General features: G+C 46.6%; 1 non-coding gene across 1 annotated transcript; it reads right to left on the reverse strand.

The window, feature by feature from the left end:
* Positions 1–4,202: 4,202 nt before the first annotated feature.
* Positions 4,203–4,274, reverse strand: Trnae-uuc (transfer RNA glutamic acid (anticodon UUC)). The gene has a single exon. It is a non-coding gene; the product is annotated as a tRNA-Glu (tRNA).
* Positions 4,275–26,669: the final 22,395 nt, after the last annotated feature.

The raw sequence follows: 26,669 nt of genomic DNA on the forward strand, positions 1-26,669 counted from the left end.
CGAAACGGAGAAGGTCCCGACGATGAGCGGCGCACGGCATAGCGGGCGAGGAGTCCGTCACGGGGCGCCGGTCAGCGAGAGGTACGAGGAGTAATCCAGGACATCGCGGCCGGCACGTCCGTCTTGCTTGAAATCCAGCGAGCGAATCAAGATCATTTGACGCGGGCAAGCCAGCGCCAGACAGAAGCGAGCTCAAGGGGAAGGGGGTTGTCACTGGCGGCCAATGAGGACAGGCGTTGCGCAGTGACGTAAGCTAGCTTGGTGGCGTGAGCATTGTTCAGGCATGTTCGCACGCGTGGCTCGTGCAGGGAAGACCAACGCATGGCTCGCACCGAGCAAAAAAAGGCCTGGCGGCGTAGCCACGATAGCCATGTCGCCGGTTAACGGCGATTCCCGGCGCTCGAGCCGTGCGGGGCCAGCACACGCGCTAGCTGGGGAACGAGGCGCCAAAGGGGAGGGCGCGCTCGATTCTCACAGAATCGCATAGACATTTCGCAAGAATTTTACTGCACATGTGTAAAATGAAGTTTTCAAACGAGCAACTTTCGACCGCACTAATGGAACAAATTGTTTTTTTCCATGCTCCCCTTCTTTTCCTCTCTACCGCTTGTCTCTTTTTCTGAGTAGACAAAATTAACAGAACTTACTCACAGGTGTGATAATCAGGCAGTGTGTCAGCGCACCGTCGATTTCTTTACTTGATTGCGAGTTAACGTACTTGGAGATGACATAATGATGGTACTAGAGTAGTCCTTTGTCATGTGCATAGGTTGCGTGCGCATTTTTTGTTCTTTCTTCTTCTCCCTTTCAATGTTTCGCTTGAATAAAGCATTCAGTTGTCAGTTCAGCGCTTGTGTTGTCTAGTCTTTCTGTGTCCTCGTCTTTTGCGCTGTTTCAATATGAACGTGGCTTTAGCGTTGAAAGCGCGAGATCTCGGGCCCTAACCCCCGCCGCGCAGCTGCATTTCGACGGGGGCGAAATGCTACTGCTCATTTGGTACCTAAGCTGACCGAAATGAAGCTGGTGTCCGTCACTGCGGCCTGCCTCATAAAGTTGGTGTGCACACCGAACCCACTTTGTCATTTCTACAAGAACCACTCCTCGTGCTCTGCCTTGCTGCTCGCACAGTGCGTGTGCTCTCCTAGTTGCTCATGATTCACGCAGTGTATTGAACTGCAATCCGTAGTCTCATTGTGTCTGTCTAGGTGGAATATTTTATCTTTGTAAAGAGACTACCTGGCGAATAGCAGTCCTTCGGCGTCTGTACGCGTACTACCCAGACGTTCCAGAAAACAAGATCTTGAAAATAAACTTTGGTGCGCTAGATTCTGCTATTCGCTTTCTCTTCGTGAAACAAATCATACTTTTCACAGCGTCTTGTTCCATTTCGTCGACCTGTTCGCCTGCTGTCATGCTATCACAAATACATGCCAGTGTGGTGACACTGCTTGTAGTAGTAGGAAGTCATGCATGCGTCAATTAGCAGTTGCTAATAAAACTCATTCATTACAGTTTAACTAGCAGCTTCAGCAGAATGGCAAGTGGCAGCGACACCAGTTGAGAGTCTACACACCGAAATGAGGGCCGTCCAAAAGCCTCAAAAAGCAAATATAATTGCAGGTTCTTGGGTGTAGCGCCGCGTACGAATTGGTAGGAAAGAAGATGACAGGAAAAAGGGCCTCTTTCCTGTCATCTTCTTTCTTACCAATTCGTACGTGGCGCTACATCCAAGAACCTGAAATGAAATACCAACTAGCCTGCATTGACACCCTTGTTCAGAAAATATAAGCAAACGTACAAGAAAGCCTGGGAGCGTGAGGAAGCATTTCGAAATTGTCTTCAACCAAGCAAGAAGGGAAACAATTATGCATACTGCAAGGCATGCGATATGAACCTGATTGCTAGCAAAATACTGTTGGAGCGGCACATGAAGTCAGAAAACACGAAGGCAACGCTAGAAAGCTTAAGTCCCAGCCAACACTGATGCAAACAATGCCTCGAACTGCCATCTCTTCACAAGCAAAAAAAAAGCTGAAGTAAGAATGGCTCCGTTTGTAGCAGAGCATGACCTGCCTTTTACAGTAATGGACTATCTGTCAAAGCTTGTTAAAAAGCTTTGCCCGAACTCCGACATTGCAAGGCAGGTCGCTAGCAGCCGAACAAAGACATCAGTGATCACAAAGGTTGTGACAGGCCAGGAGAGCCAGTCGCGGCTGTGGAGTCTACTTCGAGAAAAAAATAATTCAATCATGGTAGACGAATCAACTGACGTCAGCTGCAACAAGCACATGTGTGTTGTAACGCAGGTTTTCGAAAATGCTAAAGTGACTGATGCTTACTTCGATCACATACCTGTGATGGATGCATCTGCCAATGGACTTTATAGTGCACTTATTAGTGCCTTTCAGAAAGCGGGTGTTCGGTACAAAGACAATCTCGTTGGATTTGCTGCAGACGGCGCAAGTGTCACGATGGGTAACAAGCACTCTCTGGTGACACTGCTCAAGAAGGATATTGCAAGCTTGTTCATTTAAATGCACGTGTCATTCATTTCACTTGTGTGCGTCTTGCGCCTGTTCAAAACTTCCTCGTGTGGTTGAAGATCTCGTGCGAGACGTCTACGTCTATTTCAGCTGAAGTCCTAAAAGAGTAGACACGTTGAAGAAATTTCAGAATCTTCTTGAACTGAAGCTCCACAAGCTGCTTCATCCAAGTCAAACAAGGTGGCTCTCCCTACCTGCTGCAGTCGACCGCTTTCTAGAACAGTATGATGCACTGGAGGCATGTTTCGCATCTGCGACTTCCGCAGACAGGCTTCTGGCATCTGAGACAATTCACAAGAGGCTGCAAGATCCAGTGAACAAGTTTTTACTGTTCCTCGGCTTCGTTCTGCCTCTCTTTAACAACTTAAAAAAGCAAATTCAAATGCAAGTGATGCCCCATAATTCCAAAGCTCTTGGGAAGTGCAGAAGCTTGTGTGAGGACAATTATGGATTGTTAACTCAAGCGATTCTACACACAGGGAGTAGAGGTGGCTAAAGTAGAATTCAAAAACACCATGCGCTTTCTACCTATCGAATACGTGTAGGTCAGTGGGCAACCAGCTGCACTCTTGTCATTCAGAGAATGTACACCTACTGCAGAACAATCTCAGTTCTTTCGTTCGAGATGCCTCGATTTTTAAATTGAGAGCGTCGACCAAATTCTGAAGCGAATCCCTTTTCAAGAATCTGTTTTGAGACATTTGGAACTGCTTGACCCAGCTGTGTGCATGAGTGGATCAGCAGCGTCTATTGCACGTCAGGCACAGGCCTTCCCGAATTTAGTCTCAGACAAAGCCATACAGGCTTTGGACACTGAATGACGATATTTAAGAAATGCTGATATCCTTGCAAAGATTCTTCGTTGCACGAGTTCTGGGGAACAGTGTTTACTCAGAAACACTATGATGGAAGCGCCGCCTTTATTGCATTGACAGAGTTCGTATCGGCTTTGCTGTGTTTGCCACATTCCAGTGCAGCTGTTGAACGGGTTTCTTCTGCTGTCAACAACATGAAGACAAGGTTGCTGAATAAGTTTAGCAGCGAGACTATCTGTCGCCTTCTTCATACAAAACGCCTCATGAAATCTTCAGCATGCCATAATTTCAACAATTATAGAGAACTGATGATGAGGATGCACAATTTGCACAAAGAGCAGGTCATGTGCACCTGAGACATGTTCGCACGCAATAAAGCTTCTTTGCGCAAGCTGGAAGGGTATCATCGTGTCTTTTATTGCCTGAAACACTAAAGCTTCAATGCGGTAAGCGCCATCAGAAACCTTTGTATATTTATTCCGAGTCTTTAATCGTGCTAGGTTGACACCTTCGTGACTCCGGGTCTTCTAACCACACCACCAGTAATCTCGGAGTCAATATTTTTACTACTTCATCAAAGCTATAGTACTCTACGGTAAATTACTAATATCAGCGCTGAATTTGCGATGCAAAGACTAAGCGCAAAGACTAAAATTCAACATCTACTGATACTGCATGGCAAAAATCTACCACATTTTTATTTGTCGTGGCCACACTGCTGGGGACTCGGAGCATGTGTCTTTACCCTCTTTACTCCGCAGCCCTCGGGCTTCAGCCTGCCTCCTCGGCCGCTTCGGCTCGAATTCTCCCGGGAACCACATGGTGCCAGAAGTGGGTTGCCTGGTTCCGACGCCGGGAATCGAACCCGGGCCTCTTGGGTGAAAGCCAGGTATCCTAGCCACTAGACCACGGCGGCCAGCGGCCAAAACGGTCTGTAACCACTGCACAAAGCGAGGCCACTTCGCCCTCGGTATGTCGCTCAAACAAGCTCCTCGGATCCGTGGAGCTCCACTCCGTCGCGGCGGTGGCTCGCAACGGGCGGTGCGTTGAGGTGCGTGTCAACGGGCACCCTCTCGTCTTCAAAGTGGACTCTGGTGCCAACGTCTCGGTGGTTCGGCGCACATTTCCTGGCTGCCCAGCTTTCCTAGAGAATTAAGGTCAACTTGTTGGTTAGTTGGTAAAGCATGGTGAAACGGGAAACAGCGCAGTAAAAGACGACGACAAAGAAGGAACACACACCACACCACACGAAGCGCTGACTGACAACCGAAGTTTGTTCGGGCGAAAAAGTGTAAAAATACGTTCTTAGGCGCACCACGTCACAAACAAAGTGATACAACCAAAACATGAAAAGGCACAAAGACACAAAAACAACAGAAACCTTGATCATCATCACATGATGCATCACGACTGAAACGCGTAAGCGGTTCAGTTGAGACGGTTAGCCGATAAATACGAAATTTCTTTGTCAGATAGTAAAACAGACGGAGTACTGACACACTTTTCTTTTAACAATGAGATGAAATGCGCTTCGATAATTTCTCTTGTCATTTGATTCTGGTTCTTAGCTAACACATCACAATTCTCAAACTTGGGGCGACAACCACATTGCTTACAATGAATACATGGCCACTAACGGAGCTGGTCACGTTATTGTTGTGCTCGCGAAGTCTATCATTTAAACATCGGCCAGTCTGGCCGATGTAGAATCTGCCGCATGACAAGGGAATGCGGTAGACGACGTTCCTGATACATGACAAGAAAGGTGACTTGTGTTGTTTACTACAGGCGATACTGTCATCGGGGGTGCTGTTGACGCGGTTACACAATTTTGACAACTTATTAGGCGCACTCAAAACGACTCTAACGACTCTAAACGACTCTAAGCGGATGGCCCGCTGACCATCCGCTTCAAATTGTGTGATACTTTATGCAAGTATGGTAAAACAGTGAGTTTTTGACCTTGCGCATGCCTTAAATTATTATCGCTAGCACGTGCAGAGGGGTTACATGACATGACAAGAACTTTATTGGAGACCTGGGGAACTCGAATCTGGGGAGCCGGAGGCCCCCAGATCAAGTTGGTGGCTCCACCCACGATGGGACTGGAAGTCCAAGTTCCGTCGCGATGTCGTGGGCCCTCTGGACGGCCTGGAGTTGGGTGTGGAGATCACTACTCTTCAGGGATTCCTCCCATTGATCCTTCGAGAAAGGTGGAGAGGCAGTAAGGGTTGGGCACAGCCAGAGCATGTGGTCGAAAGAGCATGAGTCATGGCCGCATATGGGGCACGACTGTAAGTGGTCGGGGTCTATCCTATTAAGGAACCGAGGAGTGGGATACGTACGGGTTTGCAGAAGTCTGAATGTGGTAGCCTGAGGCTTGTTCAGTTTTGGGTGGGGTAGTGGAAATTTTTTCCTGGCCAGGCGGTAGTGGGAAATAATTTCGTGAAAAGTACATAGTGAATCTTTATGGATGTCGACCTCGTTACGAGCCTGGCTATCCGTGGCAGCGCGGTACGTGAAATCGCGTTACAAACGTTCATTTATTTAAAAAGCTTTTGTGTTACCGAAGCTAGCACGTAGTGCGGGTGACCAGCCCCTATCAATCTAGTCACCTGGCCTTGAAAACTGTCACAGTTACAGTGCACGCACGATTTTCGGAGCGCGTCGGACATGCACAACTTGGCGATTCCTCTTTTTATCAACTTTGAATGGGAGCTGTGAAACGACAAAATGGGTTTCTTGCTACGCGGTTCAAAACTCCAACAAACACCCTCGTAACTCCATTTCAAACGTAGGTCCAGAAACCTAATCGAATTCTCAGAAGGCATTTCACAGGTTAATTCGAGGGGATTTGCACAAGATCTGAAAATATCTACTAGACTAGACACAGATTCCTCAAACACGCCTGGGTCACAATCTAGGCACACCAGAAAATCGTCGACGAAACGGAACACTTTTAAAACACAATTGAATGGGCAATACATGATGAAACCCCACGGTCAACGCTGGCCAAGAAAATGCCACTGAGTAGAGGTGCGATACATGGCCCTATACTAATTCCTTGCCTTGTAGATAGGTACACTCCTCCCATGATGAAAAAAGATGGTTGATCCCTCCGTCATAGGAATCGGAATAACACTAAAGTAAAGCGTGCCCTTACAGAAGTAACTGAATGTGTACTGTACATTGATATAAAAGTGTTTGCACAATGTATATTGATGTCTGGCAACTATAGCACCGTTTAACGTGGATGCACCCACTTTGATGATTGGTGGTACATCTCCATCCCGACCACTAATGTCCATGTTAAATTATTAAACAAACCCTTGAGGTAGCTGTAGTAGTTAACGGTGAAAGCGTAATCAGAGAACGAGGTGTGATAGCCAGAAGAGCGTCGCATATTGGACGCAGAAATTGGTCGCCATCCCGCGGCATGTAAAATGCGATTGAACACCACAGCCAGACTAGAGGGAAACGCAAAGCGCGTCGTGCCACCCAGGTATCCCGGCCGCGATTTTTCTCGGGGCGAGCGCGTGAGTGGGGAACGCGGTGTTACAGCCAGGTGAGGCAGGCGCGCGTCGCAGAGCTATTTTTGGTTTGGATTAGCGCGATGCTATGAGCGAGGCCGACGCTTTTACGACGCTTGGGCTAAGATCGCCACCTCGCGGCGTGTTAAGGCATTGACAAAATTGAACTTCTATTGAAAACGCGCTGAATGGGACGGACGTGTGAAGCCTTGCAGGTGCTAATGGCGGAGGCCACAGTAATGACGAATTACTTTACATTACCGCTTCCAGAGGGCAACACCACCCCGCCGACCGGGAGATTAGTAGATATAAAAGGCACGTTTATAAAGCTTCTAGATTCTGTGACCGTGGACGTTTGTGTCTGTTTACCGGACTTTTGAAGATTCCTTGGACTATGTGAAATTATGTGTGTTTTGTGCATACGTGCATGTGAGTGTAATTCTAAAGCGATGAATTATATTGTAATAGATGGCGGGATTTGATGGAATTATTACCATGAATTAAAGAAAAAAAAGTGACCGTGGCGCAGCAATAAAGAAAAAAAATTGGCCGCGTATCTGCGTGCTTCGCTGCAAATGTCGTGTAAAGACGATAGAAGAGGCGCTGTGTGAGATATGGACGCCATCTGGCAATACGTCGGGAAACATGAGTGCTGTGTTGCGTGCTGGTAGTCCCGGCGCAGCAGCAGGCGAAGACCGGCGGTGACCAACGCGACCGGCGGGGACGCCAGCCAGCCCGAAAACGCGGTTTGGCGCGAAGCGCTGAAGCAGAGAAACGTGCGCACTCAACGAGTACTCTCCACACACTCTTTTATTTACATGTCGCCTGAGTAAAACAGGAACGCCAGAGCGGCGCCCACAACCGGCAGCCTGAAGGCTGCTTTTTCAGTTTTTAAATGTTTTTTTTTCACCTTCTTGGCCTTCTCAAAAGTGAAGTTTTTCAACACCAACCCATGGCATTCGTACAGTGCAATACAGAACCGAAACCGAAACACAACAATGAGCTCGTGCGAAGGGCACGGAGGAAGGCAAATTTCAGCGCAGTCGCATTTTCAGCTTTGTTGAAACAGCGCTCACTAGACGACGACGAAGTAAAAGAAGGCACAGGACAGGCAGCGCCTGTCCAGTGCCTTCTTTTACTTCGTCGTCGTCTAGTGAGCGCTGTTTCAACAAAGATGAACGCATACCAACTCGCTCAAGCTTCCATTCTTACGCATTTTCAGCGCAGCTTAAGAAACTAGGGTCCTTAAAATTACGTATGTATGCATTTTCTATTAAAGGAACACGCCACCTAATACTTACCTAGTGATGTTGCACCTCAGATATGCATGATGTTTACTTTTTGATCGACAACGTTCACAAGTATGAACAGGCGTACCAGTTCAAGACGGCTGGCCCTTAGGCAAGTGGTTCAACTTTGGCCGAGTGGCTGATTCGAGGGACGTGCCGACAAACAGAAAGACAGACCAAAATTTCTGCGTTTAAGTTGCCCAAGAAAGACTATCGTCTTTAAAAAGGTGACCGTGGCGCAGTGGCTAGCGTGCCCGCCATCTGTTGTTGCGGACCGAGCGGTCGTGGGTTCGATGCCCGTTGACGGACCTTTTTAACTTCGAAGCACTTCTTAGCGAACTTCTGCGACTTTGAGCGTATCTATCTATCTATTAGATGCGAAGTATCTTATAGCGGAGTTCAATCCGGTGGTGGTGGTGGTGGTGGTGGTGTGCGGCGTGACCGCCCTTACTGCGCATCCCTCCCCCTCTCCACTTTCTCTCTGCCATCCCCCTCTCCCCTTTCCCCCTCTCCCCTCCCCCTTTCCACTGTTCCTCTGAAACGCGCGGGCTAGACATGCCGAAATTCTCTCCTGCGCAACGCCGCGATGAGCACCAGCGCATGCGCGTCCCCTCCCCCTCTCTCTCCTCTCCTACGCTGCCCCCCTCTCGCACGCCTGCCGACTGCGTTCCCCGCTCGCCCTGTGAGAATTAACGGCCACGCTAAGGGAAGACAAGACGCACGTAGCGTTCCTCTTCGCGTTCCACGACGCGAGGTCGGTAGCATGCCCAAAGAACGCCAACGGAACGCGATCGTGCAAGTGCTCCGGCTTCGCATCGCCTCATGGGCCCCTTTAGCGGGAAATGGTGTAATTTTCTATCTATCTATCTATCTAGCCGCCTACGACTTTGTGCTCTCCTGGCCGTTTCGTTAATCGGATGTATACCAAAATTGGTGTGTCATAACATGACCTAATTACGAACATAAATGACAGGTCATATCATGAAAATCATGACACGCATGTCATGAACAGCATGATTTACGTTCCATGACCTTAGGCTCTTGCGGCCGTTCCGTTAATTTCATATACACCAAAATTGGTACGACGTGACAAGAATTCATGACGAACATAATGACTGGTCCTAATATGCAAATCATGACGCGCATGTCATATGCAGCATGATTTACATGACATGGTCTCTGGGCGCTCGCGGCCGTTTAAATGAAGGGATATATACGAAAGCTGGTACGACGAGAGATTTCTCTATGAAGAACATAACTGACTCGTGGTAACATGAAAATCATGACATGCTTGTCATGTATGACATGATTCACATGCCACGCTCATGGCGCACTCGCGGTCGTTTCGCAAGATTGATATACACCAAAATTGGTATTGTGCTATGTTACTGTATGAAGAACATGAATAACAGGTGCTGGCATGAAAACCATGACATATATGACATGCATGTCATGATTTATATGCCTAGCTCATGGTGCAGTTGCGGCCGTTTCGCTCGCATAATATGCACCAAAATTGGTATTGCGCGACACGACCGTATGACGAACGTAAGTGAGAGGTCGTAACATGAAAATCGTGACATGCAAGTCATGTACAACCTAATTTACATGCCACGCTCAGGGTGCGCTAGCGGCCGTTTCAGTAGATTGATGTACACCAAAATTGGTATTGCGCTAAGTGACTGTATGAAGAACATGAATAACACTTGGTAAGATGAAAACCATGACATGCATGTCATGTATGTCATGATTTACATGCCACGCTCATGACGCATTCGCGGCCGCTTCGCTAGCTTGATGTACACCAAAATTGGTATTGCGCGCAGCGACTGTACGACGAACGTAAATGAGACATGGTAACATGAAAATCATGACATGTACGACATGATTTACCTATCACGGTCATGGCGCATTCGTGGCCGTTTCGCTTGCGTGATACACACCAAAATTGGTATTGCGCGACGCGACTGCATCACGAACGTAAATGAGAGGTGGTAACATGGAAGCATGACATGCTGGTCATGTACGACATGATTTGCTAGCCACACTCATGAGACATTCGCGGCCGTTTTCCTAGCTTGATATATACCAAAATTGGTATTGCGCGACGCGACTGTATGACGAACATGAATAACAGGTGGTAACATGAAAACCGTGACATGATGTCATGTATGTCATGATTTACATGCCGCGCTCATGGTGCATTCGCGGCCGTTTCGCTAGCTTGATATACACCAAAATTGGTATTGCGCGAAGCGACTGTATGACGAACGTAAATGAAAGGTGTTAACATGAAAATCATGACATGCATGTCATGTATGGCATGATTTACATGCTATACTCGTGGTGCACTCGCGGCCATTTCGCTCGCTTGATATACACCAAAATTGATATTGCGCGATGTGACTGTATGACGAACATAAATGAGAGGTCTTAACATGCGAATCATGTTATGCATGTCGTGTACGGTATGATTTACATGCCGCTGTCATGGTGTGCTTCCGGCCGTTTTGTTAACTGGATATATACCGAAATTGGTATGGCACGACTGGAGTGCGTGATGAACATAAGCGACAGGTCATGCATTGTATATACCAGAATATGCGTTTCATTGGCATGGTGTATATTAGATTGTGCATGCATGCGTGCATGGCAAACATGCGATATATGGTGGACTAGATGCCATGGCATGAATGATTTCATTTGGCTCAAAGACAAACAGCAGCTCTTAGGCTGGCTGCTTCGCATTACATCGATTCCCACAGTGCGTGGGATCTGCCGAACTTTTTTCTTTGCCATCTGATCGTGTAAAGTTTTTTACGTCATTTCCGTGACGGAAATACGTTACTGAACTCTTGGTGGACCCCGGCATAAAACACTTTCGTGTTAAAAGAGATTTCATATAAAATCACAACAGCTCAAGGAAGTTTGGAAAAGCTAAGCCTGTTGAATTTTGAAATTCTACAGCGCCAACATTATCTGTACACTCTTCCACGCACGAGAGCAATTCTTGGGGAATGGAGTTGTACAGATCTTTTAGGTCTATTGAAAAGGCGGCAAATTTCTTCGGGCGTCGATGCTCCAGAAACTCGATGACGACCTCAGATCTTTTAACCTTGAAAGGATCATTAAGAGCAAGCAACGAGAGCTTGTCTTTTAAGAACAAGGAAACACATTTTCGCCAAGTATTACTTTCAGATACAATCGCTCTGAAAGGGGCGCCGATATTATGTGTTTTCACTGTAAAAAAAAAAAAAACATTTTTAGAGCGTTCGAAGTGTACTTGCTCATGCTCTGCGCAAGACTCTTCAGATTCATTCTTTTGCACAGCTTAAGTGCTTCAAACTTGACCTTAGCCAACGACACCTCATCTTTACGCGAAAACACGAAGTCAATCGCTTGAGTTCCTTTCACCTTTTGTGAGGATTTCGGCATTACGGCGAAACCGCCTTCTTTATCTGCTTCAAGCAGACAAAGGAAGCTCTGCTTCAAAAAAGTAACTGTACGTGCTACCGCTAACGGACACTTTACGGAATTGTACTGAACTAACACAACCAGACCCTCGAAAACGCACATATCAGTCTGGGCTTCATTGGAGAGACGAGAAACTTGCCTGACGTACGTCACAAGTTCAGGGGCAGAGCTCCTGGGAGGAACCGCAAATTTCGGTCCCATGCCGAGAACATCTCGCCCAAACTCAGGCAGAACGACGTCGCCGAAGGTGTTGATTGGGTTACCGGAGGAGACGGGCCTTCTTGGAATGAGTGCACGCTGATGTGGGAGGGTGTGTTGCCAAACGAATTCGGTGGTCCTGTTGGCCATGCCTGAGAAGAACCGGAACTGCTGTGTTGCGGTGGTAAGACGGTACGTTGAATGCAGCTTCAGGTACAGGCTTTCCCTGAACACACGAGCCTGGTACTGCCACTCTGCGCGAAGAATCTTGCAGACGCGCACAAGACAAGTCACTTTTCGTGTCGTGTATCAGGAACGTCGTCTACCGCATTGCCTTGTCATGCGGCAGATTCAACATCGGCCAGACTGGCCGATGTTTAAATGATAGACTTCGCGAGCACAATAATGTGATCAGTTTCGTTAGTGACCATCTAGGTATTCATTGTAAGCAATGTGGTTGTCGCCCCAAGTTTGAGAATTGTGATGTGTTAGCTAACAACCAGAATCAAATGACAAGAGAAATTATCGAAGCGCATTTCATCTCATTGTTAAAAGTGTGTCAGTACTCCGTCTGTTTTACTATCTGACAAAGAAATTTCGTATTTATCGGCTAACCGTCTCAACTGAACCGCTTACGCGTTTCAGTCGCGATGCATCATGTGATGATGATCAAGGTTTCTGTTGTTTTTGTGTCTTTGTGCCTTTTCATGTTTTGGTTGTATCACTTTGTTTGTGACGTGGTGCGCCTAAGAACGTATTTTTACACTTTTTCGCCCGAACAAACCTCGGTTGTCATTCAGCGCTTCGTGTGGTGTGGTGTGTGTTCCTTCTTTGTCGTCGTCTTTTACTGCAGAAGAGTGGTAAGTTGGGCTACTTGGTAATGATCCATACTTATTGTAACTGCGCAAAAAACGGACGGAAACACGAAGGGCGAGAAAAGGACAAACAAGCGCAGACTATCAACTGAAGTTTTTCCTGCCCTTTATATTGCCTCGTTCTTGCAATAAAACTTCATTTGATAGTCTGCGCTTGTTGGTCCTTTTCTCGCCCTTCGTGTTTCCGTCCGTTTTTTGCGCAGTTACATTAAGTATGGGTCTTTTACTGCGCTGTTTCCCGTTTCACCGTCCTCGAGAAGCCGCACGGCGAAGAACTGTTCGGACTTGGGAAACAAGCCCTGAAGCCTCTCGGCAGCTTCGACGCGGCGCTGTCTTGGAGAGGCAGGCAAGTCAACGAGCGCCTCTACGTCGTTGCGGGACAAGAGCAGCCACTTCTCGGCTATCCCGCTACCGTTGCCCTTGGCGTCGTAAAGTTTGTCGGCGCCGTCACACCAGCTCTGCCGTACGCACCACCCAGGGCTGGGGAAATATACTTTGAAATTGTATCCCGACACAAGATACTCGGGCAAGAAGTATTTGAAATACAGATACAAAATACTTTCGGAATTATTGTATCCGATACGATACTTCCCAATTGTGTCTTAAGATACTTCGATACATTTGTGAGAACTAACAAACAACAATGCCAAGGAAAGTATAGGAGGTTTTAATTGTAGTTACTGCAAATAACACCCCCTATACTTTCCTTGGCATTATTGTCTGTTGTCATTAATATTGTGTCTAACAAAGAGAAACGAGTCCTTAAAAAGTCATCTTCTTTCCTTCGATACATTTGAAAATTTGTTATTATAAACCTACATAATGAAGCAGCAAAAGCCTATTTCAGGGGCGTAGCCAGGGGGTTGGGGCTTCAACCCTCCCCCCCCCCCCCCCGAATACTTTCAGTTTTTCTTGCGTATATATACACGCGCACATACAAACTCACGCACGAATATACATAAAATATGGTTGAACCCCCCCCCCCCGAAAAAAATTTCTGGCTACGCCCCTGGCCTATTTACAAAAATGTTCGCTCCAAATTTACTTAGCTGCGATAAACTTTGTTTAATTTTAATGAAATATCTGTTGGTAACCCAAAAGTTCGGTTTTTCTTCCTCAAAGTACATTAATTTAATCGTGAAACAACTTAATGGGATTGTTTTGACTGTTAAACATGACCGGTCTTAATACGCTGCGCTGTTGTTGGTATTTGCTTCTCGCTTTTTTTACTCATTGGAGTCGCTGCTCTGCTTGCCGACCAGCTAGCGGGTTGCCATCCACTTACAAGAACGTCAATAAGAAGCCCTCGCATGATGCCAAATACTGTTGTGCAGTCACCCCGCCACGATGGTCTAGTGGTTATCGCGCTCGACTGCTGACCCGAATGTCGCGGGATCGAATCGCGGCCGCGGCGGCTGCAATTTCGATGGAGGCGAAATTGTTTGAGGCCTGTGTACCTAGATTTAGGTGCACGTTAAAGAACCCCAGGTGGTCGAAATTTCCGGAGCCCTCCACTACGGCGTCTCTCATAACAATGTCGTGGTTTTGGGACGTTAAACCCCAGATATTATTATTATTATGTTGTGCAGCCTTACTTTGTCCGTAAATATATTACCGGTTTCCCAATACCGGATCACCCGGCAGGTTTACAGCAACAACAACGCTGATAGCGAGGCTTTTTTGTGAGGTATCCTGCATACGTTGAGAATACAAAGCTTCAATGACTTGCAATATTCTGCTTATCGGCTGGCGTGAAGCGTTCGCTAGATGTGTTTCAAGCGAAACAACGGGCGTGCGGACCATAGCCTACCGCTTCTCGGGGCGATGGCGTTTCTTTGCCGAGTGCTGTCGTCAGAAATACTGACGCACTGTGTAGCCGATGCCCAGAGTTGCGGCCTCTTATTTCGTCACAGTCCGTGTGCCGGTTGTTTCGCTCGAAGCACGTTTGAGAGCGCTGCAGTACGGCAGCGCACGAGAGCAGTCATGTGGTCATATTTCGCGGGGTTTCTTTCTTTCTATTTCGCGGGCTGCCAGAGATCACCACGTAGCACGTACGTTGCAGGGGCGTAGCCAGGGGGGGGGGGGTTCAACCCCCGCCGAAATTTTTCAGTTTTGCTGGCGTATATATCACGCGCACATACAAACGCACGCGCGAACATACATAAAGTATGGTTGAACCCCCCCCCCCCCCGAAAAAAATTTCTGGCTACGCCCCTGGTACGTTGCCTCAAAAAATTGGTTCGGTCGTTTTTAATGCCCTCTACAACGTAAGAAAACACACTTGGCCCTACAGGGAATATTAAAAATTGTGCATAATTGATCTTAGATAATTAATCAATTATGCGCAATATAAAAGTACCCCATCGAGCGTCACATGCCGGAAAATCATCTATTTGGCTTCGTTCAGTTGAGGTTAAGCACTTTTTTTGTAAATATTTGGTTCTAGTTACCTGAAACACTCTATATAAACCATACAAGCGCCTCCTAAACGCTGCGACAACTGAGCATTATGTATCGTAAACTTAATTGTTAAGGTCAGACAATAGAAAACTCAGCACCTATGGAAAATAACATAAAACACCGCGTGGAGACACTCATGAGTAAGATGGAGCACTTGGTATTATAATGTTCCTTGAATCTCGTTCCTGGCATCTTTAAGACGTTTTTCTTATATTTTCCATTATTATAATGCTAATTCAATTTCGCTATTTTACGAGGTCGTAACCAGAATTTTTGCTACTGTATACTCCTGGCACGGCCACATCATTTTGGCTTTGTCCTTAACATCGCCTTGGCATAACAGGAAACTAAAATGGGATGTACATATGTAAATAGTAGGAATAACGCAGACAGTTAAAAAGTACAAATAAAGCACAGACCGTATTTTAACAGCAGGTTACAAAAACATATTGCAGTAAATGGACGGAAAAAACAATACAGGTGCCCACGTAATATATGGGATACAAACAGCTGAGGACAGCAAAGAAAGCACTTGTGTTAACAATCAAATTATCGATTGAAAAATTCTTCAATAATTAGCTGGAAGAACGAAGATACAGTACGCCAAGGTATGTTCTGTTACGTAAATGCTTGTTCTGCAGCATTTATCACTGGCACCGATGGTGTGAGAATTGTTAGAATCTAATTTGCATATAACGCAATCGCATTGTATGTAAGTAAAACATACATCGACGAGATATTTTAACTCGCGTATGTGTGAAAGCCGCAAGACGCAAAGCAACCCTATTCTTGCATTCTTCAGACGTAACGAAGCACCATGAAAGATAGAGTTCGATAACGACACTATAACGGCATCACAATTTGCGCGATAGACGCCGCAACAATCAGAGTATGCAGCACAGTACAGCGGCTAAGAGCAAGTGTCATGGTAGAGACAAAACTGAAACTGAAACCTCGTCGTTTGTATGTGTACCGTGTAAAATTTCTGCGCTGAGCAGTTTAATATTAGAGAAGAGTCTGGTGTTGGGCCTGTCGGTACAGAGTTTGGAAAATTGACGAACCCAGCGTTCAAAGACACGTACACAGGAGGAAATTTTTGACGACCACACACGCTGGGACTAGCAACAGTTTAATAAAATAACAGCTACTCGAAAGGAAAACCAAGGCACTTCAGGAGGAGGCTCTAACTTGCCTGCTCATTGCAGAGCGTGCGGTTGTTCACCCATTTTTAACCATACCGAAATCTGACCATGAAATCTAACCATGAAATCTGAAAGAGAAATACTTGAAGTGTACCAAATGCAAAAACATGGACATGATCGGTGTGTAAGTGTACCTTCCTTATCGTTATTACGAAAAGAGGTGACGTTTTTAGAGAAACATAGTTAGAAGGTGCCATGCGCTGCGTTTTTATTTTCACAGTTTTTTAAGGCGCATGGGCGTGTTCGCTGTGCTTCGTTTGTCACATGCCCACCATTCTGACCATTACATTATCATGTGCGCATGTGCGTCTTGGTTTTCCTTTCGAGTAGCTGTTATTTCATTAAATTATTGCTAGTCCCAGCGTTTGTGGTCGTCAAAACTTCTCTTCTCGAGCGCGAGGCTGGTTTCGTCGATATTAGAGAAAATGAAAGTCGGCTGCGCGTAGACGTTCACGCGCTTGTTTTTGTCGAGATGGCGCAAGCGGCACCACGGGACTCCGCCCCACCAATAAGAACGCGAAGACCTCATCACCTGCCCTCGCTCAAGGGGACTGGCGGTAGGATAAAAAGAATGCCAATGTCTTTAGTTTTATTCAGGTGGCTTAGTAGCAGCACTATGAGCCTAAGAAGCTGAGTTCAGCCAACATTTATATTTTCTCAAGGTGGTGTTTCTATAGAAGTGTCTTGTGTCTTAAATACACGATACATTATTGAAAGTATCGGAAATACAGATACAGATACTCGTCTTGCGAGACGTATCGCGATATAGATACAAGATACCCAAAGAGTATCTAAGGTACATGAATATTCGATACTGCCCAGCACAGATGACAGCTCATGTGCTCTATGTAAATTTGTTCATAATTTTTTATGTACACGCAGTTGCAGTCAAACAAGACCGGGCACCTTGCAGCCGAGGCACATTGTCAGGTTTGTTTCCCATCAGAACTGTATGCAGTGATGCTCTTGAGAAAATCTGCATCAGCTGCATATTATGTCACAGGGACAATGATATAGCAGACTTTGTCCTGTTTTATGAAGTTTAATTTATTTATTTACTTTTTGTCTAAGCAACCCGCTCAACAGTATGTGCAAAGCAAACGTTATAAGAGATTTAGCCGCACTTGGTCCACTTGCCGAACCAGTTCAAAGAGTGCTTCACTTTTCATTTGCTTTGCAAAAGTGCCCATCGAACACAGCATGAATTAACTCCGAAGTGTAAGTTCAGCTGTATCGCAGCAAGATGGCAGTTTTGGTCAGTAGGTAATGGAGGAGATACTAGTGCTGTCGTAATGAAATGATGACGAAACCTTGAAGCGAAAAAAATTTCGCCGCGGTCTGGTTCATTACATTTCACTGTGATTTCGGTTTGAAAATTCAAAGTGAACTGACTAACAGGTCTGCACCTCATTGCAACTTTCGGAAGCAGTCAGTGCTATATGGTACACTGAAACTAACACTGTACACTCGCACTTCATGAGGCGTGTACAACAAAAGCATCCAAATTTAACAGCCTTTAGGTTTTGACATCTCAATACATTGCAAACTGTTACACCTGTATGTCACGTATCTCGGGAGCGCTTGCAATGCGGAGTGGAGTTGGGAGAGAGAGAGAGAAGAGAGAGACTCGGTAGGCACCGTGGTGGCACTGCAAACACACTTTTATGTCACACGCCACGGCAAACAATACACTAACACGCACTCAAAATTTACGATAAAAAGTAACAAATGCAAACATGCTAAGTTATAATGCGCACTTACTAACCTACAAGTCATTCGAGCTATATCTAGCTCCTCTCAAGTCGAACGTCTGACCACTATGGCCTCTCAGTCAGTCGCGCTACGCATCGAACGTTCTTACTTCGTTCGTGGAGTCCGCAGACTGTGTTCGTTGCCCAAGTCGACGCTCTGTCTCGTCGTCGAACCTCCTGTCGACGTCTCAGAGCCATCGTCGTTGATCAGACGCCTCGCTGATCATCGTCCTCGCCGATGCCTCGTTCTCCGTCGAGAACACCGGTCCCTTCCAGCTAGGCCTAACCCTCGGCCTATCCTCAGTACCACTGGCTCGAACTGTCGACGTGGCTCTCCGGTGATTGTCGGTGAGTTGCCACCTTCTTGTCGAGCTGGGTTAGTGCCGCAGGTGCCTCGAGAACTGCTGTGATGAGGCTGCCGCAAGTCCGGGAAGCCTCGCTCGGTAGACACCGAGGTCGACGGCCACCTCCCGAACCTCTCGCACCGCTGCCTCCAGAACTGGGCCCTGCTGCTCTCGTCGCGGGTGCGACGCTGGCTTGCACCACCTCGCTCTTCTCCAACTCCACCAAACAATGACTCTCTCTTCCTCTGGGGTTCCGCACCTCAGTTCCAGTCGCGTGGCACGCGCCATTCCCCGGCCAATGGCGCACGTGGACGTGGCGGGGGCGCGCACTATCGCGTACTTTTCAATTCCCCGCACACCATCGACGCATTCCGCCGTCCGGCACGCAAAAACGTCGAAGTCTGGGTCAGTTGGTACATGACGCTGAGGCAAAAACCAGTCAAAAAGACGCCGGACAAGGGGAAGAAGTGACACACACAACGACGTTGTGTGTTTCACTTCTTCCCCTTGTCCGGCGTCTTTTTGACTGGTTTTTGCCTCAGCGTCCGGCACGCGCCCCGTGCCCTTTACTCATGACACTGTACCATTTTTGTTACAGCACTTTCTGACTTGACAGACGAAACAGAAAGCTTGGTCAGAAGTAAGCACTTTGCTACTTTTATAATATTTTCTTGCATTTCAAAACTGAAGCGACAGTTACTGTCAGTATATCTTTGTAAATTTAGATCCATTGGATATGAACAACATGGCCTGCAGTGAATGTGTTCCTTGTATGTAACATTATTGTTTTCATAGACGTTAAAGTTCATTTCAGTAAATGTATGCTGCCAGATCATTCATTTTTAATATTCCTGAGTACTGCGTAGCACCATGCTTATCTGCTGCTGTAGAAGTAGAGGAAAGGACCAGCGTTCTTAGTGAAGAAGGGAAGGAAAACATAGCGCATCCAGCTAAGTAGTGGGCTCACATATGACCTCTCATATACTGAAATAAATTTTTTTTGTCATTACAAGGACTTTATTTATATCTCTATTGTAGGTCACAATGGAGATTTTGTTTATATGGGAGATGGTTCTGTTAGTGCTAAAAAGTTTAATGTCACTTTGTCTTCAGCTGCTTTTCATGCTTAACCTTCTTTTCTGTTAGTACATAGCTACTCTGTAGATCTCAGATGGTGTAGCTAACTACAACATGTTTCCTAAAGCCTGTTTCTTGCAGTATAACGTTTACCATTTCTATTGTGCAAGAGCAAGCGCTTTTTCTAGCGTGCTGAAGTCCCCAGTTTTATTCTGTGTACTTTTTAAGTAAAGTATGAACACCGGTGTGACTAGCACACAGTCTTCATCCTTTATTGTCTTCATCCTGTATTGTTGCAAGTAGTACACTGCTGATAACAGCTGCCTTGAGCACCCGAGCAGTGCTGTGTGAAGGAAATATGGCAAAATTCTAAAGCAGATACTTTAGAGCAGATACTTTAAATTCTAGAGCAGGTCACAACCAATATGGATAGAATAGTTGAGGTAGCGGAAGAGTTCTACAGAGATCTGTACAGCAGCCGAGACAGTCAGGATGATAACGTAAGAAGCAGTAATAGCCAAGAGGAATATGACATCCCACCAGTATTGACAGGCGAAGTAAAGAAAGCCCTAAACGGAATGCATAGAGGCAAAGCCGCTGGTGAGGATCAGGTAACATCAGACCTGTTGAAAGACGGTGGAGAGATTATGTTAGAAAAACTGGCCACCCTGTATACAAAGTGTCTCTCGACGGGGAAGATACCAGAATCTTGGAAGAATGCCAACATCATCTTGATCCATAAGAAAGGGGACGTCAAGGACCTGAAAAATTACAGGCCCATCAGCCTACTATCCGTTGTCTACAAGCTATTTACAAAAGTAATTGCTAGCAGAATTAATACGACATTAGAGTTCAATCAACCAAAGGACCAGGCAGGATTTCGTACAGGCTTCTCAACAATAGACCATATTCATACTATGAATCAGGTGATAGAGAAATGTGCGGAATACAGCCAACGCCTATGCATAGCCTTCATAGATTACGAGAAGGCATTTGATTCGGTGGAGACATCAGCAGTCATGCAAGCACTGCGGAATCAGGGCATCGACGAAGCCTATATAAGCACAATGGAAGAAATCTACAGCGGATCCACAGCCACTATAGCCCTCTATAAAGAAAGCGACAGAATCCCAATAAAAAAAAGCCACACCTCCCCGAAGGGGATCGTGAGGAAATACGAATGCACTTGGGTGCACCCGATGAGTGTGCGATTAATTATTGAAGAGAGACGAGAGTGTGCACGTAGAGGCGTAATGCTCGAGTTGGATTGTGTTACACTTCGTCCTAGTGGTATCGTTGCCGCGAGAGAGATTCGACTTCACCGACTTCCATCGCTATCAAGTCACCAAAGGGCGCGCTCCCTGCATGATATATATAGGTCCGAGCGCGGAGAGGAGGAGCGCCCGAGCTCTCTCTCCGCCGAGCGAGCTCCGCGATGCGAGCGCCCTCATCGGGTACACTCCTCCTCTCCCTTACCCTCCGCTGCTCCGCTATGAGAGCGCCATCACACGCCCGCGCGCTCCACCTCTCCCTTACCCTCCGCCGCTCACCACCTGCTCCGGTTGCTAGGCGCGGCGCAGCTGTTGCTAGGGGCGAGGAGGAGCGCGCGCGAAGAGATAACACCTGTGCGCACGCCGGTCAGGGATGCAGGACAACATCCGACTAAGAAATGCATTCGCATTTAAAAGGGCGTACGGCAGGGAGACACGATCTTTCCAATGCTATTCACCGCGTGTTTACAGGAGGTTTTCAGGGCCCTAGATTGGGAAGAATTAGGAATAAGAGTTAATGGAGAGTATCTCAGTAACCTGCGATTCGCTGATGACATTGTATTGATGAGTAACGCGGGAGACAAATTACAGCTCATGATTACTGAGCTGGATACGGAAAGTAGAAGAGTAGGTCTGAAAATTAATATGCATAAAACTAAAGTAATGTGGAACAATCTTGGCAGAGAACAGCGCTTTGCGATAGGTGGCGAGACACTGGAAGTTGTAAAGGAGTACGTCTACTTAGGACAGGTAGTAACCGCGGAGCCGAACCATGAGAGTGAAATAACTAGAAGAATAAGGATGGGATGGTCTGATTCGGCAAGCATCATCAAATCATGAATGGTAGTCTACCACTATCTCTCAGGAGGAAGTTACATAACAGCTGCATCTTACCGGTACTCACCTACAGAGCAGAAACCTGGAGACTTACAGAGAGGGTTCAACTTAAATTGAGGACGACGCAGCGAGCGATGGAAAGGAAGACGATAGGTGCAACCTTAAGAGACAGGAAGAGAGCAGAGTGGGTCATGGAACAAACGGGGGTCAAGGATATTATAATTGAAATCAAGAAGAAGAATTGGATATGGGCCGGGCACGTAGCACGTCGACAGGATAACCGGTGGTCATTAAGGGTAACTGACTGGATTACAAGAGATGGCAAACGCGTGAGGGGGAGACAGAAAATTAGGTGGGTAGATGAGATTAGGAAGTTTGTAGGTATAACATGGCAGCAGAAAGCACAGGACCGCGTTGATTGGCGGAACATGGGAGAGGCCTTTGCCCTGCAGTGGGCGTAGACGGGCTGATGATGATGATGATGATGATGAACTTGCTCGTAATAGACACTGAACTTCTGAGTAAGCATGGTAGTTACATGGTCGTAATCTTAATGGTGGTCTACGCATTGATAGTTATCCACTTGAAATTCTTGTAGTGGTACGGCGGATAACGAGCTCGGCATTACAGCAGTGCATGCCTTTTTCTTTACCGTCCTTACCGTCATAGGCGTGCGCAGGGGGGGGGGGGCAAGGGGGCGAGAAGGGGGGGCGCAAAGTCAGCCCTATACATTGTAGGGGGGGGCGAGAAGAGGGGCGCAAAGGCAGCCGCATACATTGACATAATAGGGAGGGGGGCGCTGCGACGAACCTTCGCCCCCCCCCCCCTGAAGGGGAACCCTGCGCACGCTTATGCTTACCGTAGAAGCACCCGAGGTTTAAGGCTCAAGGGAGCAGACGCCTTTTACTGAAGGTGAATATGACGTTTCCTAAAATATATTTGTTGACGTTAAGTGAGAGCTTCTTCCAGGTCCGCAAACAGGCGCGCAACCAGCTGTAAGCAGCTTGGCGACAACACAGCCTCCTGCATCTTACCGTACGCACGCTTGTATATGTTTTGTGCTACGAGCTTGCAAACTTCAAGTAGGCGTACTTTAACACACACGGGCGGTTTTAGATATGAACATATCTACAACCACCCGTGTGTGTCGAATGAGTGTTGGCGCAACATTTATATTTTGGCACATAGTGAGTTTTATAAATTTTATTCACATTTTTAGCGATGTCATCATTTTAAAGTTTAAATTTACTTAACTCCTACGAACTGAAACCATAGCTATAAATTACTCGAACTAAAATTTTTTCTCGAAGGTGGTGACCTACCTTAAACATCATTTCAGCGACGAAGAAATGAGGTCCCTAGAGCGCATTTCAACCGAAGGGATGCGTTGCGAGGCTCAAGCTCCGTCTGTGTTGCGGGTCCCAAGGATAACTCTCTACTGTGAAGTTGCGGTTTTCCGTTTGCGGCCGAGCGTACATTCCAACACCATCTAGGGAACTTCAAGTTTGGGTCTGGGCTTCTTCAAGACGTGCTCGGACCTCTCAGGGTGAAGGTACGCTTAAGAACAATTTTTGAAACCTAAAATACTTGGCAGGAATGAGGTAATTGGGTGCTATGAATTGGTAATAGCGTTAGCGATTCCGTTCATTAACTTATGAGCTAATGCACCATCAAGCTGCTTTATATCATTATGCTATGTTACTTTGATTGAATTAAAAATACGGACATTGTAGAAAAATGTCTGAATTTGAGTTAGTATTACCTTTTATCAACATTAGCTGCTGGGAACGTTAATGTGCCGTCATTTTCATAAACCAGCGCAAAGACCACATAGGGTGCACACGAGGAGAACATCAGCGCTTCCGTTCGTGCCGTCGCCGTTTCTGAACAATGACGCTAGTATTAATTATATATGCAAATTTGGATGTGGCTCTGGCGGGTTTTGTATGCATTCTGAGGTTTTTATTACGTTTCTTTTCCCTCCTAGGTGAACCTCATGAAGCCTCATGAACGCCACGCCGCATTAATGATCAATGAGATGCAACTTACAGCAGGTCTTGTTTGCGATCATTCATGTCGGTGTGTTCTCGGCCCTCCTACACTGCCTCTATCTGACGGTTCTTTGCCGGAGATACCTTTATTACTCACGGCTTCAGTATTCATGTTGGATGGACTGTCCACCAGATGCAAGAAAACTATTGTTTATCATTTAACGGGTAATTCATTCAGTGCTCTGGCTGTGAAGGAGGACATCATTAAGGTCATATCGGCATGTGAGTCACTTGGTTTGAAAATTCATGCGGTCACTTCATACATAGGTGGTGGGAACCTGGCGCTCTGGAAGCTTTTCGGTATTCACGTGGGAAGACACAGCAGGCCACACACAACCTGTGTTCACCCCTGTGGGTCTGGAAGAAAATCGGGATTTTTTGATGATTTAACACATTTGCTAAAGAGTTTGGGGAATCGCTTGACTAAAGGTCAGCTAATTTATCTTCCGGATTATGTAGTTCAGAAAAATGACCAAGTGACAAATGTTGTAAACCTTGAATATATAAAGATTCTTGTCCAACGCGATGCTAAATCTGAGCTGAAACTAACCGCTCACCTAAATCCATTATGTGTTGATCCTAGTCACCATGACTAAATGAAAGTCAGCATGACCTGCAGTGTATTTCACAACGACACATCAGCTGCTTTGCATCTTTTGGTAGAGAAGCGCCCAATCTCAAAGAATGCGCTTGCTACGGCATTGTTTGTCGCAGCGATCTTTTGCCGGTTTCACTTACTTACATCAAGGACTCCCAAGATCGCGTTTAGAAGTGCATTTGAAGGAGCCCATGAGGACAGCGTATCATTTTTGGATGAGATATTGCAGTTGCTTTCTAAAATCTCTATTGGTGCGCAGATAAAAGTGATATGCAAGCCTGTTCAAACAGGCATGATTTTGTCGACACTCTCTGCTTTGTGCCAGTAACTCTTATTCAGTAGGTTCAGCCAGGATACATTTGAGAACTTGTTCTCAATTTTGCGTGCAGAAAACCTCACTGCACGCCTCTATTAGTTCAAGTGCAGCCTTACGAGGGCAACATTAGCGCAATTGCTAAAGCCGAGTAGGCGTAGTAGTTACTCAGACGACGAAGCCTTCTTGCTCATAGGCTTGAATGCAGGAAGTGAACAGAGTGAAGAGGGCAGCATTGCCGCTCTTTCCGACATTGCAGACTTGAGCACGGAAAGAGAGTAGTCTCTAGTCTACCTAGCAGGGTACGTATTATCGAAAATAAAAAGGAGACTTAATTGCGAACACTGCAGTGCTTCTCTGGCCTCTACTAATGTTAGTTGCAGCCTAGTTCAGATTAAAAACTTTTCTACGTCGCACCTGTCACTCAGCAGCCCTTCTGCGGGTGTATCTGGAAAATTTTTTTTCGTTCAAACAAAGAGGCATTAACATGAAACCATGTTAGCCCATCCGCAGTTGAAGCGACCATACTTCACAGTATTTGCGTGCGAACATTTTTTCCTTGTCACAACATATCGCCAGAAGTCGTTCGTATGTTCTTGAGAGCACGAATGCGGATTTCAGTTCGAACAGATGCTTCTCAGGTCGCACTTAACGCGACCCACAGCGAGTGCGGAAGCAAGAGTATTGGGATGCATGCCGCGGTATACAGAATACTGTAGAATATTGGAACCCTTCCTATTGATGCCGATGAGTATGGTTGTAAGGCAGCGTATGTCCTCATCTAGGGCTCTACAAGTTTCTGTTACAACTGCGTTTTTTCTTACACCTTTTATTTCTCTGAGCCTATGCGTTCCTTTGTTTTACCGCATGTTTTTCGTGCAAAGCGTCACGAGGCACCTCAAATAAAGATTGCACCTGAGCAGTTGGAAATATTTTATTGCGGCTCTGTAATCGATGCTGCAACCGGTACTTCGGATTCGAAATTCTTTTGGCATCACTGGATATCTTCTGCCAGTACGTGAACGAACATGCAAAATGTTAAAGCGCTTAAATGCCTTTAGAGGTGCGTAACTTCCGAATATGAAAACTAGTGTTATCGAACGTCCCCGGCAAACGTGCCACGAGTCTGGACTGTGCTGTCGCCATACGGAACAATGTGCACGTGTAGCACAAGTTTCAGAACCGAATCGCAGTCTACTAAGAGTGTCTTACTTTTTCATAGTGTGATGACAGTATTTAGATGTCCACATGTTTCCCAAGAACGTTGCCCTTCGTGAATCGTAGGAGCGCGCGGTTCAGCGGGATGGCTGGGCATCCAAGGCTGGTGATCGCCTGTGCTCAGAGTCCACTTCGAGGCCGATTATTCTGAGAGAACTGGACAACTGGTTAGGCTACAAACTATCTAAGGAAAATTGTATGTCAATATCAGAATCCATCACAATGCTAACCAGGAGCGTATGCAGAAATTTTTTCGGGGGGGGGGGGGGGGCACCTCCTTGATTTAAAGTGGGGGCAGGGAAGGCAGATGTGGTCAAGTGTCATTTTGGGCTCTGTATGCCGTAGAAAAAAATTCGGGGGGGGGGGGGCACAGGCCCGGTGTGCCCCTCCCCCTGGCGACGCCACTGTTGCTAACGATACGCATCGTGGAAGCGTCAAGAATTGGATTCGGCCGTTGTTAAAACAAATGATAATTTTCAAGACCAGTGAAGGTGTACATCAAGCAAGAGAGAGAGAGAAGAGAATATTATTTTGGACCAGGCTCTTTGTACTTCAGCCCTAAGGTGGGTGCCCTGCTCAGTCCAGGTAGCCATGGCTCGCTGCCGCCGCCCGAGCCCTGTTCACCAATCGTAGCTGGCTGTCAGGGTCTTGCGTCACTAGCAGTGCCTCCCACTTGTCTTCTAATCCTTTGTCTGCATTCGCTCCTTCCTCTTCCTTTTCGCTCGGGGGTGATGACGGTGGTACGTCCGGATGTTCGTGCACTCCAGCACCATGTGGCGCAGGGTGTTGCGCGTGTCCGGTGGGCAAAACTTGCAGTCCCGCC

The sequence above is a fragment of the Rhipicephalus sanguineus genome, chromosome 4 (genome assembly GCF_013339695.2).
Source record: "Rhipicephalus sanguineus isolate Rsan-2018 chromosome 4, BIME_Rsan_1.4, whole genome shotgun sequence".
Classification (NCBI taxonomy): domain Eukaryota; kingdom Metazoa; phylum Arthropoda; class Arachnida; order Ixodida; family Ixodidae; genus Rhipicephalus; species Rhipicephalus sanguineus.